This window comes from Neomonachus schauinslandi, chromosome 3 (genome assembly GCF_002201575.2).
Source record: "Neomonachus schauinslandi chromosome 3, ASM220157v2, whole genome shotgun sequence".
Taxonomy (NCBI): domain Eukaryota; kingdom Metazoa; phylum Chordata; class Mammalia; order Carnivora; family Phocidae; genus Neomonachus; species Neomonachus schauinslandi.
This window is the reverse complement of record NC_058405.1, coordinates 41,540,914-41,553,175: the sequence shown is the minus strand read 5'-3', so window position 1 is coordinate 41,553,175 and position 12,262 is coordinate 41,540,914. Positions and strand designations below refer to the sequence as shown.

At 34.4% G+C, this 12,262-nt stretch overlaps 1 pseudogene; it reads left to right on the top strand.

The window, feature by feature from the left end:
• The first annotated feature begins 2,096 nt into the window (after positions 1–2,096).
• On the top strand, positions 2,097–2,556 carry LOC110587655 (annotated as a pseudogene).
• The last annotated feature ends 9,706 nt before the right edge of the window (positions 2,557–12,262 follow it).

The window sequence follows — 12,262 nt, the reverse complement described above, 5'->3', positions numbered from 1 at the left end:
CCTACACTATGCATCATGATAAAAACACCAGAAGTAAAGCTGTTGCTCCCAGACACATCATGTTACATTGGAGATAATGGCTTTTCACTCTTTATCTATTGGTTTAATTTCTCATATCAAGTTATTACAAGTTAGTTATTGTTGACTCAACTGTCTTACTATCTTATCTTCTAAGGATAGTTTATTAACCCAACTACCCTATCTTCTGAGGATAAAGTTTAACAAGCAAGGATATACACACATGTGTATATACATATACACACTGGCCATCCCAACATAAACAACCATAATACTGTAAAAAATGTATAAGGCAACTTTTTTTTAAGCTTTGGATAACAGCCTTCAAAATTTCTAGTCCTTAGAGAATAAAAATTCATGGATCAAAGCTTATGATCATATCAGCTCTCCCTGTGGACCACTGCACCATGAGGTTGCATCTAATCAGAATATGATAGTAGCATGAACTAAAGAAGTAGTTATCAGTGATTGGGGCAGTGATTGGACTTTTATGAGGTAAGTCACCAGAGAGGAGTCAACTGCCTACAGGTGTGAGAAGCAATCTGGGTCTAAATTCTCTATGTTACCTCAACTAGGACTGGACTTCTAATATGAAGAGGAGGTCTACAGAATGTTTATCACACAGCAGCTGCTACGTATTGAGAGCAGGACAATAATTGAGGTTAATGGGAACCACTTAAGGTCTGGTTCAACCCAAGGGGTGAAAATTTGTTAATACCTTTTTGTCACTCCAGTCTTGAAACTGAGATAAAGATTATAGCTCTACCTGCTCCAGACCTACCCTAGCAAAGCCTACATCAAATCCCTACAAAAAATTGATGGGCACACAATTTGGAAGTTGACTGTCTCACCAAGTTACAGGAACTTTGGTAATATCATGCGTTTTAGACAGATCTGCCTTAGGAAAATACAAAACCAAGTCTATTCAAATTCAAGGTCATCAGAAGTAGTTAATGCCCCAACTAGAATAAAATCAACAGTCTCTAGAGGAAGATAATGAGCACACAGTCTCTACAATTTATCATCCACAATGGCCATTATACAAGCAATAATCCCACTCATGTAAATAAACAGGAAAATGTGAATCAGAGTCAAGGAAAAAAAGCAGTCAATAAAAATCTGTTCCCAATATGGCTGAGAAAGTTTCCTTTAGAAGACGGAAATGTTAAAAGTTACTATAAATATATTCATTTTTTTTATTTTCAAGATTTTATTTTATTTTATTTAATTTATTTATTTATTTGTCAAAGAGAGAGACAGCACAAATCAGGGGAGCGGCAGGCAGAGGGAGAATCAGGCTCCCCGCTGAGCAAGGATCCTGATCCGGGACTCAATGGGATCAAGACCTGAGCCAAAGGCAGACACTTAACTGACTGAGCCACCCAGGGTCCCCATAAATATATTCAAATAGGGTCACCTGGGCGGCTCAGTTGGTTAAACATCTGCCTTTGGCTCAGGTTGAAATCCCAGAGTCCTGGGATTAAGCCCCGCATTGGGCTCCCTGTTCCATGGGAGCCTGCTTCTCCCTCTGCCTCTCTCTCTTTCTCTCATGAATAAATAAATAAAATCTTTAAAATATATATATATATATATATATATATTCAAAGAATTAAAGGAAATATGTTTTATTGAATGAATATATATCTTAGATAAATGGAGTTAGTGATGGAAAAGTAAGTGACCTTAAAAAATGAATCAATAGATAACCCATCTGAAGAGCTGAGGTAAAAAAAAATATATTAAAAAAGGCTGAAGAAAAATAAATAGAGGTTTATGAAGCTTGGAGTAATATTAAATAGTCTAACATACATGTAATAAGACTCCCAGAAGGAGAAGAGAGAGAAGATGGAAATACAGATAAATAAATAAATAAATAAATAAATAAATAAATAAACGCCAAATTTGATCAAAACATCCAATTACAGATCTGTCCTGCACCCGGGCGCTAGGGCTTGGGTGGAGGGGTGGGTGGTGAAGTCAGGGGTGTCGCAGTGTGGACTTCTCCGTGTTCCTCCTCCGCACCCCCCGCCGTCCCCCTCCCCCCTCAGAGGCCCTATTGCTGATCGGTGGCAGGTGGCAGCGCACTTGGAGGCGCGGCAAGTGGCGTACAGGCCTCAGCGCAGGCCGGATGCACCATGATCCAGCTTACTACTGTCCTGTGCAAAGCCTACCGCGGAAGCCAGTTAACCATCCGCCTTGCCCTGAGTGGCTGTACCAACCAGCCTTTCTACCGTATTGTGGCTGCTCACAAGTGTCCCAGGGATGGCCGTTTTGCGGAGCAGCTGGTATCCTATGATCCACTGCCCAACAGTCACGGAGAGAAAATCGTTGCTCTCAACCTAGCCCGGATCCGGCATTGGATCGGCTGTGGGGCCCATCTCTCTAAGCCTGTGGAGAAGCTTTCTGGGTCTTTCTGGCTTTTTCCCTCTGCATCCCATGATCACAAATACTGAGAGGCTGCGAAGGAAACGGACATGTGAAGTCCTCTTAACATCTCAGAAAACAGGTACAGAGGCTACAGAAACAAAAATGAGCTGACTTCAGTGAGCAGAGCATTGCGGAAAAGGTCAACGCTTAAAACACTTGTGCAGAGCTCTTAGTTTTATTAGATTTGGAGGTCAATAAATGGAGTTTTCGGAGTCAAAAACAAAAACAAAAACCCCATCCAATTACAGATCTAATAAACCCAAGTAGGTAAAAGAAACAAAGTAATTTGGCACATCATGATCAAACAGGCAAATATCAGGAGAAAATCTTCAAAACATGCACAGAAAAATGGCATATTACATATAGTATATCAAAGATAACAATGGTAGAAAAAATTATCAGAAGCAATTGAGGACAGAAGATAATGAAGAAGATAATGACATGACAGCTTTAAAAAGCTAACCACAATAACAACAAAATTGCCTTTCATCCAATAATTCAATATTCAGAAAGAATATCCTTTAAAATTTAAAGTTAAAATAAATGCATTTTCAGGTAACTGAAAGCTTAGAGAATCTGACACCAGACGCGAACTATAAGAAATAACATTTTTTTAAGCTGAGGAACTAAATAGAAATTTGAATCTACAGAAGAAAAAACATGAACACTGAAAATGGTAAATAAATAAGTAATATACTCATCAGGTCTTATATATTTGAGGAAAAGTAATTCAGGGGATATAGGTAAAAAAGAATGGTGTGATGGGTTTTATGTTATATAAAGCTGTCAAGGAATGCCAATGCCTCACTGATAAGAGACATTTCATTATAGATCTAAAGGAAGTGAACGAGTCAGCCATGAGGATGTCTAAGAGATGAACCTTTTAGACAAAAAATAAACAAAGTAAAGACTCTGAAATGAAACTATGCTTGGGGTAGTCAAGGGTTGAGAAGGAATTCTGTGTAGCTGGTATGGACGGAGGGTGAATGGAGTAAGTAGTAGAAAATATGGACCAGATCAAGTTCCAGGTCATGGTGAGTATTTGGCTTTGCTCTAAGTTTGACAGGGAGCTACTGCAAGGTTTTGAATGAAATGACATAGTATATCTTTAATTTTAAAAGGGTCACTCAGGTTCCTGCAATAAGTAGAGATGTGGAATGCTAGAGATGGGGAGTGGATGCAAAACAATCAAAATCTGAATATATTTTCAAGGAGGAGCCAACAGGATTTAAGGATGGATTTAATACAGAGAGTGAAAGAGAAAACAAGGATGATTTGCTAATTTTCTGGGAAGTTGATGTGATGAAGACTTTCGGTGATGTTTCAGTTAGCATTCATCAAAAAAACGGATGGCATACTGAAATTGGGTAATTTGAAAAGAGTTTAATAAAGGGAAGAGACTGTTTACAAAGGTTGGGTCTGGGAAAATCAAGACGGGTTTGTACAGGACTCTGGGGGCTAAAAACTGATGAGAGAGTGGTTGCCATTATAATCCCTAAGTCTAAGAGAAGCAGCAGTTACCACAAACCATAAAAAGGGCTTCCAAAAATAGGATTGCCCTAAGAAAACTGTGTTCTTCAGTAAAGTGTTGCAGACAACACATGGTGATCTTAGTGAAAAGGATCCAGGGCCATAAATATCCCAGTATTATTCTCTTCTTGCTTTCTAGACCTCATTCTGGGGTCTCTCATGAAATCTAGCTGGAAGTAAGAGGGCAAGGGAGATTCTTGATCCAGTTCATATGGCTTAAGTCTGCTATGGTAGAAAGCAAAGTGGAAAAATTTGAATAATGGATCCAAGGCAGTTATTTGAAGATACATAACACAGGTAGAATGCCAAGAATCAATCATTAGACAGCAAAGAAACGTTCAGTAGTCTGGAGTTCAAGGGAAAGATTAGAACAAGCAGTATAAATTAGAGAATGCCAGCATAAATACGATATATAAAGCCATGTGGCTGGATGTGTAGTTTCTAATAAAACATATGTCAAAAGTCTCATATCTAGGGCTATCTAGAATTAGGTGAGGAAATGAAAGAAATCAGCAAATCAGACTGAGAAGGATTGTCTGGTGAGGTAGTAGGAGAACCATGAAAGAGTTCTGGCTTACAACCAAGTGAAGATTGATTCAAGAACTAGGGAGGTGATGGTGGCTAAGTTGGTTGAGCATCCCACTCTTGGTTTTGGGTCAGGTCATGATCTCAGGGTCCTGGGATCGAGTCCCACTTCGGGCTTCACAGTCAACGCAGAGTCTGCTTGAGATTCTCTCCCACCCCCACAACCCCTTGCACTCTCTCCCTCAAAAAAAAACAAAACAAAAACAAAAAAGATGAAGTAGGGAGGTGATTAAAAAAAGTGTCAAATATTGCTCAGAGTTTAGTAGGATAAGACCTAAGGAATGGTTACGATTTTTGGTGTTATGAAAGTGATTTTACTGAACAGTATCCAGGTCTGGATCTCACAAAACACCCAAATATTTGCCAGTTCCAGGAGACCTGAACTTCCTTTGACTTTGGTGCTCACTCCACTTTGAGGACCATGAAATAATGTGACAATCTCAAATTGTCATTAAGTAAATTAGACATCTTAAAGTAAAACTTCCCAAAGCTTCTCTAGCACCAACTTAAATTTAGAAAGGTCTTTAAATCTCTATAATGATTGTTGTAAGGCCAATTGAATATATACACTATAATTTGTTAGATTGGCTTAATCTATACATTTATCCTCTTGTTAATGAGTGTTAAACTTGTGGAAGGTACTGAACCGTGCTTGGTGATGACATATTACTCTATCAGTCCTCTCCTTTTAGTAGGCTTCTGCATACAGGGCATGTAAATACATGGTAGGACAAATCTCAATGCATGGTCTTCCTATTCACCTACCAACTTACCTCCCTGAAAAATAGTTATCTTTGTTATCTTAAAAGTAAAGAAGAGTAGAAACAAAATTTACTTTCTAGCAGGACCTAAATCTAAGAAGTATAAAGGCTACTGTTTTGACCACCCAATTATATACTCATCTTCCCTCTGATCTGGATATAATTTTGTGTTTCATGGTGTATGAAGGTCAGTTACCAATATTATAGATGACTTTGAACGATGATTATTTATAATAAGAGCCCCCATGAGTTTTTCAATTCCTCAGTTATTTTATATTTATGAACAACTACCACACATTCAGTTTACTCTCTATGATACTGAAAATCTTTCAGGGACACTTTCATTGGTGCCTTTTTTCCCCACAAAGTCTGCAGAGGTTTGAAATCTTTATTAAAGTTTCAGGTCACTTTCTCACAATCTGTGTATGTTTAGCAAAGAAATGCAGTGTCCCTCCTGATATGGAGTATTTGGTTTTAGGCCCTCGTGAGAAACTTAACTGTTAAAATTGATTTTTTAGTCATAAATTCAGTAACAATTTTCCTTGTAACTTCTATAATTGGAAATCTCCCTTAACATTTAGTGTTGCCTGTTCAAAAAACTTGAATCATTGCTCTTGAACAACTCCAGGAGAAGAATTTTACTTCTCTTTGCCTTTCTTGTTCATCTAATTGCTTTCCTATTGATTCATATTTGGATTTCTTTCCACTGTATTATGGATCCCATTGGAAAAAGAGCAAGCAAAACTTGTATGTTTGTTAACATTCATCACAAGGCACAATTCAGTGTCTACCACAAAGTAGCAATCATTAAAAATAGGGTAAGTGTATAAATTAAGGCAATCTAGTGAATTGGGGTTTGTTTACTCATTACATGAGATAGAAAGTATGTGTTTCTTTTTTATGTGTGTTTACATGTTATTAAACACATATCTGTTTCTTCTTTTCTTGACTATATGATAGTCAAATAGCTAGAGATCAGAATAATGTTTTACACAATTTTAAATCCCTGGATCTTGTCAGAATGTCTGGTGCAGAGTAGACACACACTAGCTACTAGTCGAACCTAATTGACTTGCCAAAAAATTGGACTGAAATTCTAACTGATTGTCATATCCTCCTGTAATTCAGATAAAGCAATAGAAGAAATATTTCTTACCTGTCTCATACATATATGTATATATTTGTATGTATAATATATATATTTAAAATGCTAATATATGTATATATTTAAAATGCTAATATAGTGCTCAAAAGCTTCTATTCTCTTAAGTGGGAAAAGTTTGAAGAAATGACCCATATTTATTACAGTAAAGATTACAGGATTACAGATATCTTAAGTCACTAATATTTTAGAGAATATGACAATCTAAACATCTTCTCCCTTCAATCATCCACATATACTCATGCACAGTTTGATTCCAAAGGGTTCACAAACCCTAACTTTCAGTATCCAAGGGTCATGGATAAAAGCACAGATTTAGAGCAATCCATATGAAAAGATCCCAATACATCATTTCAATCCTTGAGTGAGGAAACCATGTTTCAGTACACATCCCTAATAATCTCAAAGTATAATAACAATAATGTTGATAAAAATAATAATAAAGTAATATGTGTAGTATCATGCAAAGGAAACAATAATGAATTTGGGATTAGGTATCCTACATTCAAATTGTATAACACTGTTAAAGTTTTATTCTTCTTTGACTCAGAACATCAGCCCACATATTGGACATTGTGGAGAAACTACTGTAGGCACTCAGTAAATATGTGTAATCTGACTAGTAATTATTTTCCCATCTTCTGTCTGTGATGGTTAAGCTGATAAACCTGAGTTATAATAATTTATTCCCTAATAACATTTTCTGTTAGTTCAATATGTGAACTTTAATTTTAAATTCATTTTAAATTTTGTTTTTAATCTGACTTTAGATTAATAGTTTTAATATTTAACTTTACATTTACTATATCATTTAGTGAGATGCATAATTGGGGTTGACAACAAATTAAATGAATGTGCTCAGGAAATAATTCTATATAAGTTTACTCCCCCCCCCCCCATTTTCTACTCTTGAAGCTGACCTTACAAAAAATATCAGGGTAGTGCAATTTGAGGCACATGGAACTTGTTTTACTGTTTAATTCATTGACACTTGGCATCATTTTTTGTTTTTCTTCTATCCTGATAGTAGGTAAACATCCCCAAGATGTACGAGTTCAGATAAATTCTCAATTTTTAATTTTTTTCTTCTTTGTTCACAATTGAAAATTTAAGCAATATTAAAAGTTCAAGATACATCAATATGACCTCACATTTCTTTAATAAAATAATAAAGTAACTTCACACTTCTAAAAAACAGTAAATGTATAACCTCATTTTTTATGCGAACCAATGACGCTTAAAATAAAGTTTAAACAGCAGTCAAATGTAGATCACAATGGTCAAATTTTACATGTACTATAGTTTTCTGTTTTCTTCTCAATGATGTAAATGTTGACATGTTTATCCAATGAATTCTAATCGTGAATGATTATGACTCAATTGTAGCTACACAAATTTTAAAAATATAATTTTAAGTTGTAAAATATCAGTGAAATTTACAGTAAAATCCAATTTATATCAAATTCAAAATTACACTATATATAGTGAGATTATAAGGAAAAAAGAAAACATAAGATATTCAGAATATCTGTGTTAAGACTGTGAACAATATCAGGAATACTCTCAAATTGGCTTGTGTGAGTACATAGATTCTTTATATTCCATATACACATTAAGTATATTCTTTGATATGCATGAAACATATCATTAAAACAGAATAAAAACACGTAAAAGGCTGAGTTCCAAACTGAGAAAGAATACATCACACTTGTAAAACCCTTTCTAAATGCAAAGCAATATATTTAAAGATTAGTCATACTTTTTTCATAAACATTTAAGTATTTGTATATCCATGGAATTAAGAATAACACTTTGGTAAAGTTCCAAAAATGTTTTTGTGGATGGCAGCTTTTAACCATTCAACTAATTGTCTCCTCAAAATTTCTGACATTTCTAATTCATATCTTTGGCCAACAAACTTTCTCTACTCAGGAAATGGATATTTTTTGCAGTATTATCATCTTAGCTAATTGTCCACCGACATATTATTATAATTAAAAATGCATTTTAATGGTTCATTGCTTTAACCAGTCAGTTTTGTAAAACACTGTTGTTGAATTCCAGAGAAGGGGGCTTTCTATTTTTAAATGTTATTTGTATAGATAATTTTTATTATTTTAAAGTCTTTAAAAGAGTTTAAAGACTATTTAGAACTATATTAATTTTACATTTTCTACAATTAAAAATAGATCCTTTTCATTTATGTGATCACAGATGGCCAGTTATTGACCAGAAGAAAACTGGAGAAAATCTAAACATATTTAGAAAAGGGTGCTTTGTTTTCTTTTCCCTTTAAAACATTATATTGTAGAGAGATTTTCTATTTTAATTTAAAATATTGTTTGAGAGAACTAGTAATGTCTGGCAAAATATGGTTTTGTTTGAAGAGTACTTAGAGCTCTGTTAACTTTAAATTTACTGCAACTTAAAAAATCCTTTTTATCTATGCAAGCACACAGTTGGCAAGTCTAGGTAAATGACAAGATTGTGCGCAGTATTTAACAATGCACTGTACTGCAAACAAAAAAAGCAGGTTTTCATTCATGTAATCATTAGGATCTAATTAAAAAATTAAAAGTCTTTCAGCATTTTGACAGTTCTGTATGCATGTCATTCAAGAAGATATGGCAGGTAGATTAAAAAATTAATCTCTCAAAAGGCAAAATATTCAATATAAACTTAAAGTGGCTTAAAATGAACCAGTGATGTTTGTCATTCTTGTTATTCTTATTTGGCTGCATAGTTTCCACATTAGTGCTTAAATCAAACCTTTTAGCATTGTCCTTAAAAGCCCACTTAAAGCCTTTTATTTTTTTATTTTTTTTAAAGATTTTATTTATTTATTTGACAGAGAGAGACACAGCGAGAGAAGGAACACAAGCAGGGGAGTGGGAGAGGGAGAAGCAGGCTTCCTGTGGAGCAGGGAACCCGATGCGGGGCTCAATCCCAGGACCCTGGGATCATGACCTGAGCCAAAGGCAGACGCCTAATGACTGAGCCACCCAGGAGCCCCTAAAGCCTTTTATTATAGCACAAGACTTCAGTTCTTGGTGTACCTATGGGCTCAAAGCAATCTGATTCATGCTTATTCAACTTCCCTTTCCTTTGCCTCATTAGTTTTCAGATATCCTACGTCCACCTCATAATTTTCTGATGCCGTAATTCTCCTTAACTCCTTGTCTCCTTTCTTTCTAGCCTTTTCTAAGGGAATTCTTCTGCATTGTTTTTTTCTTTTAATAATTTCTTCTATTATTTTACCTCAGTATGTTCTTTATTAAATAATTCTTTTCCATGAATTTTACTCTTTCTCTTTGTTTACTCTTTCAGTTCAGACAAAAACACACTTAAGACCCTTCATGTCACCAGTGTCTTGACATTTCTGTGTGCAAGGTGTCATCTCTACAACATTTTTCATCCCTTCCGGAGACCATTACAAGCTATTTTTTGTCCTTATTCTTGTGCTAAAATTGCTTTCTCAGAGTATTAGCTTCTGCTAAATTATATGAAATAAAGAAGAAAAAGGAGCATACATGGATGGCGAAATGGAGACCCAAGGAAATAAAATATCTGTTTATTGTAACAAATATATTAACAAACATGGATTCAGAACTTGACATCTATGATTTCTCATTGGGTAAATTTATACAAAATGTAAAACTAACCTACATCATAGTTTCCTTTCCTAAAAAGAATAAATTAATATTAGCTTTCTTTTTTGCTGCATTGTTGCCAGTTAAATAAAATAATGTGTTAAGATTTTATGCAAGTGACTGCCAAATAATAAGCACAAGCCAAATATGTGTGTGTGTGTGTCTGTGTGTGTGTGTCTGTGTGTGTGTGTGTGTGCTCCTAGTATTAAAAATAATCTTTTGGCATTACTTAACCAAAAAATCTTTTGGTATTACCTAACTAAAGAGAGAACTGATTTAAGTTGAAATAAAACCACAATATTCAGTGTCTGTAAAATGAATAATAAGCATATTCTTGTCTCTTAATACTGATATGAAATCTATATTTTTAATTATAGACAAAATTATTACTCATCATTGGCAGGAAACTGTAATACCTATTTATATGACCATTTAATAAACAACCTTAAATCCTATCACATTTTGGGATTCCAAAAATGGTAAATTCTGTAGAGTTTAAATATAGTTAATCTTCTTTTAAAATTGAGTCATGCTATTATATTTTATTGATACATGTGACTATCAATGAAAGCAGCTCCTGTCAAAAGTGAAAACTAAATAAATGATCATTTGTATTATAGGTGTTGGTTAATTTCTTAATTTTTAAAAATATAGATGATATATTTTCACTTTTTTTTATCATTTAGGAAAATATGTCAGCATGACCAGAATTTTCCCTTCATATAAGATCATAGAAGTAAAAATACTTTTCTATACAGGTCAGTGGATGAATAATTACAGCCAAATATTGCCAAGGTAACAATATGGCATTTCTAACACAGGACTTAGAATATAGTCTCAAGGAGTCCATCTTAACTAGTCAAAGTATCATATTTTCCAAGTTCTTATTATATGTATATATATGCTCAATTCCATAAGTATATCATAATTTAGAAATCTAATTTCTAATATAGCAGTACAGAAGGAGAATATATAAATCAAATTATATGAATTCATAAGAGTTTTTGTTTAATCTGAGACTGTCATAGGGTGGACTGATTCATGTCTTGGTACCATGCCTCTTAGCATTCATTCTGAAGAATTAACTATAATAATAGAAACAAAGAAATCAGGAGTTGATAAAATCATCCACTGATTCTTTAATATTTTGGAGGTTATGTAACTGTCCCTCATAGAAGCTATCAATAATCTTTGAATAAAAATACAGATATGTGCAAGGAAAAACAACTTTTCCACAAGTCCTAGAACTGCATTAGCAAAAGTAAAAGGGACACACACACACACACACAAAATCTCAATATGATCAGCCTTGAAGATTCTCAGAGCTATACACAACTTGCCTATATCTCTGGTCATATCAACACAAACACTCAAGTTCCTGTTCATGAGAGTCCATCCATCTTCATATGCTTTTCATAAATCCTTCATTCTCCCTCCCCTTCCAGAAATGTCCAAATCTCCAAACCCCCAAAACAAGATATAAACAAGACATGATCACTGTCCCTAAGCAGTCAACAATAATCTTATTTTTATTGTTTGCATAATATAACATTAATATTCTGAGTAAATCTGGACAGTAAGTCTTTCAAAAGTCTTTGAAGATTGGCTGATGAATTTGTTAATTGATTGACCTCATTGGCAGACCATCCAGGTGAACTCATTCTGAGAACTTTGTTTAATAAAATTGTATGCTATTAAGCCAAAGGTTAGCCTTTGTAATTGTTTTCATCGAAGAAATCTGATTTCCAGTACCCCTCAAGGGACTTGCTTGCTTTGCTACAATTAGTTTTTCATTTCTAAGGTCCTTATTTTGATGACCCAATGCCCCTCAATAAGCTGAAAAATATAATCTTATCTTTGGGGAAGATTTTATAGATAAGGGTGGAGGCTCTTACTTCAAGTAGATAAAATATAAGAGAAGTTACATTTATTTAAATTACAAATTTGAATTTCATTTTGTACTGCAGCAGAAACCAATCAATCTTCATGGGAAACAAAGAGTGTGAAGCGTATATGATGGAAGCAGCATTTAAATGTGATGCAGTTTTATAGAAGCACTTGTTATAAGAGTGCCACAAGACTGATTAACTAAGTGTTTTATATTAATGTATTTTAGCTTCAGTAATTTT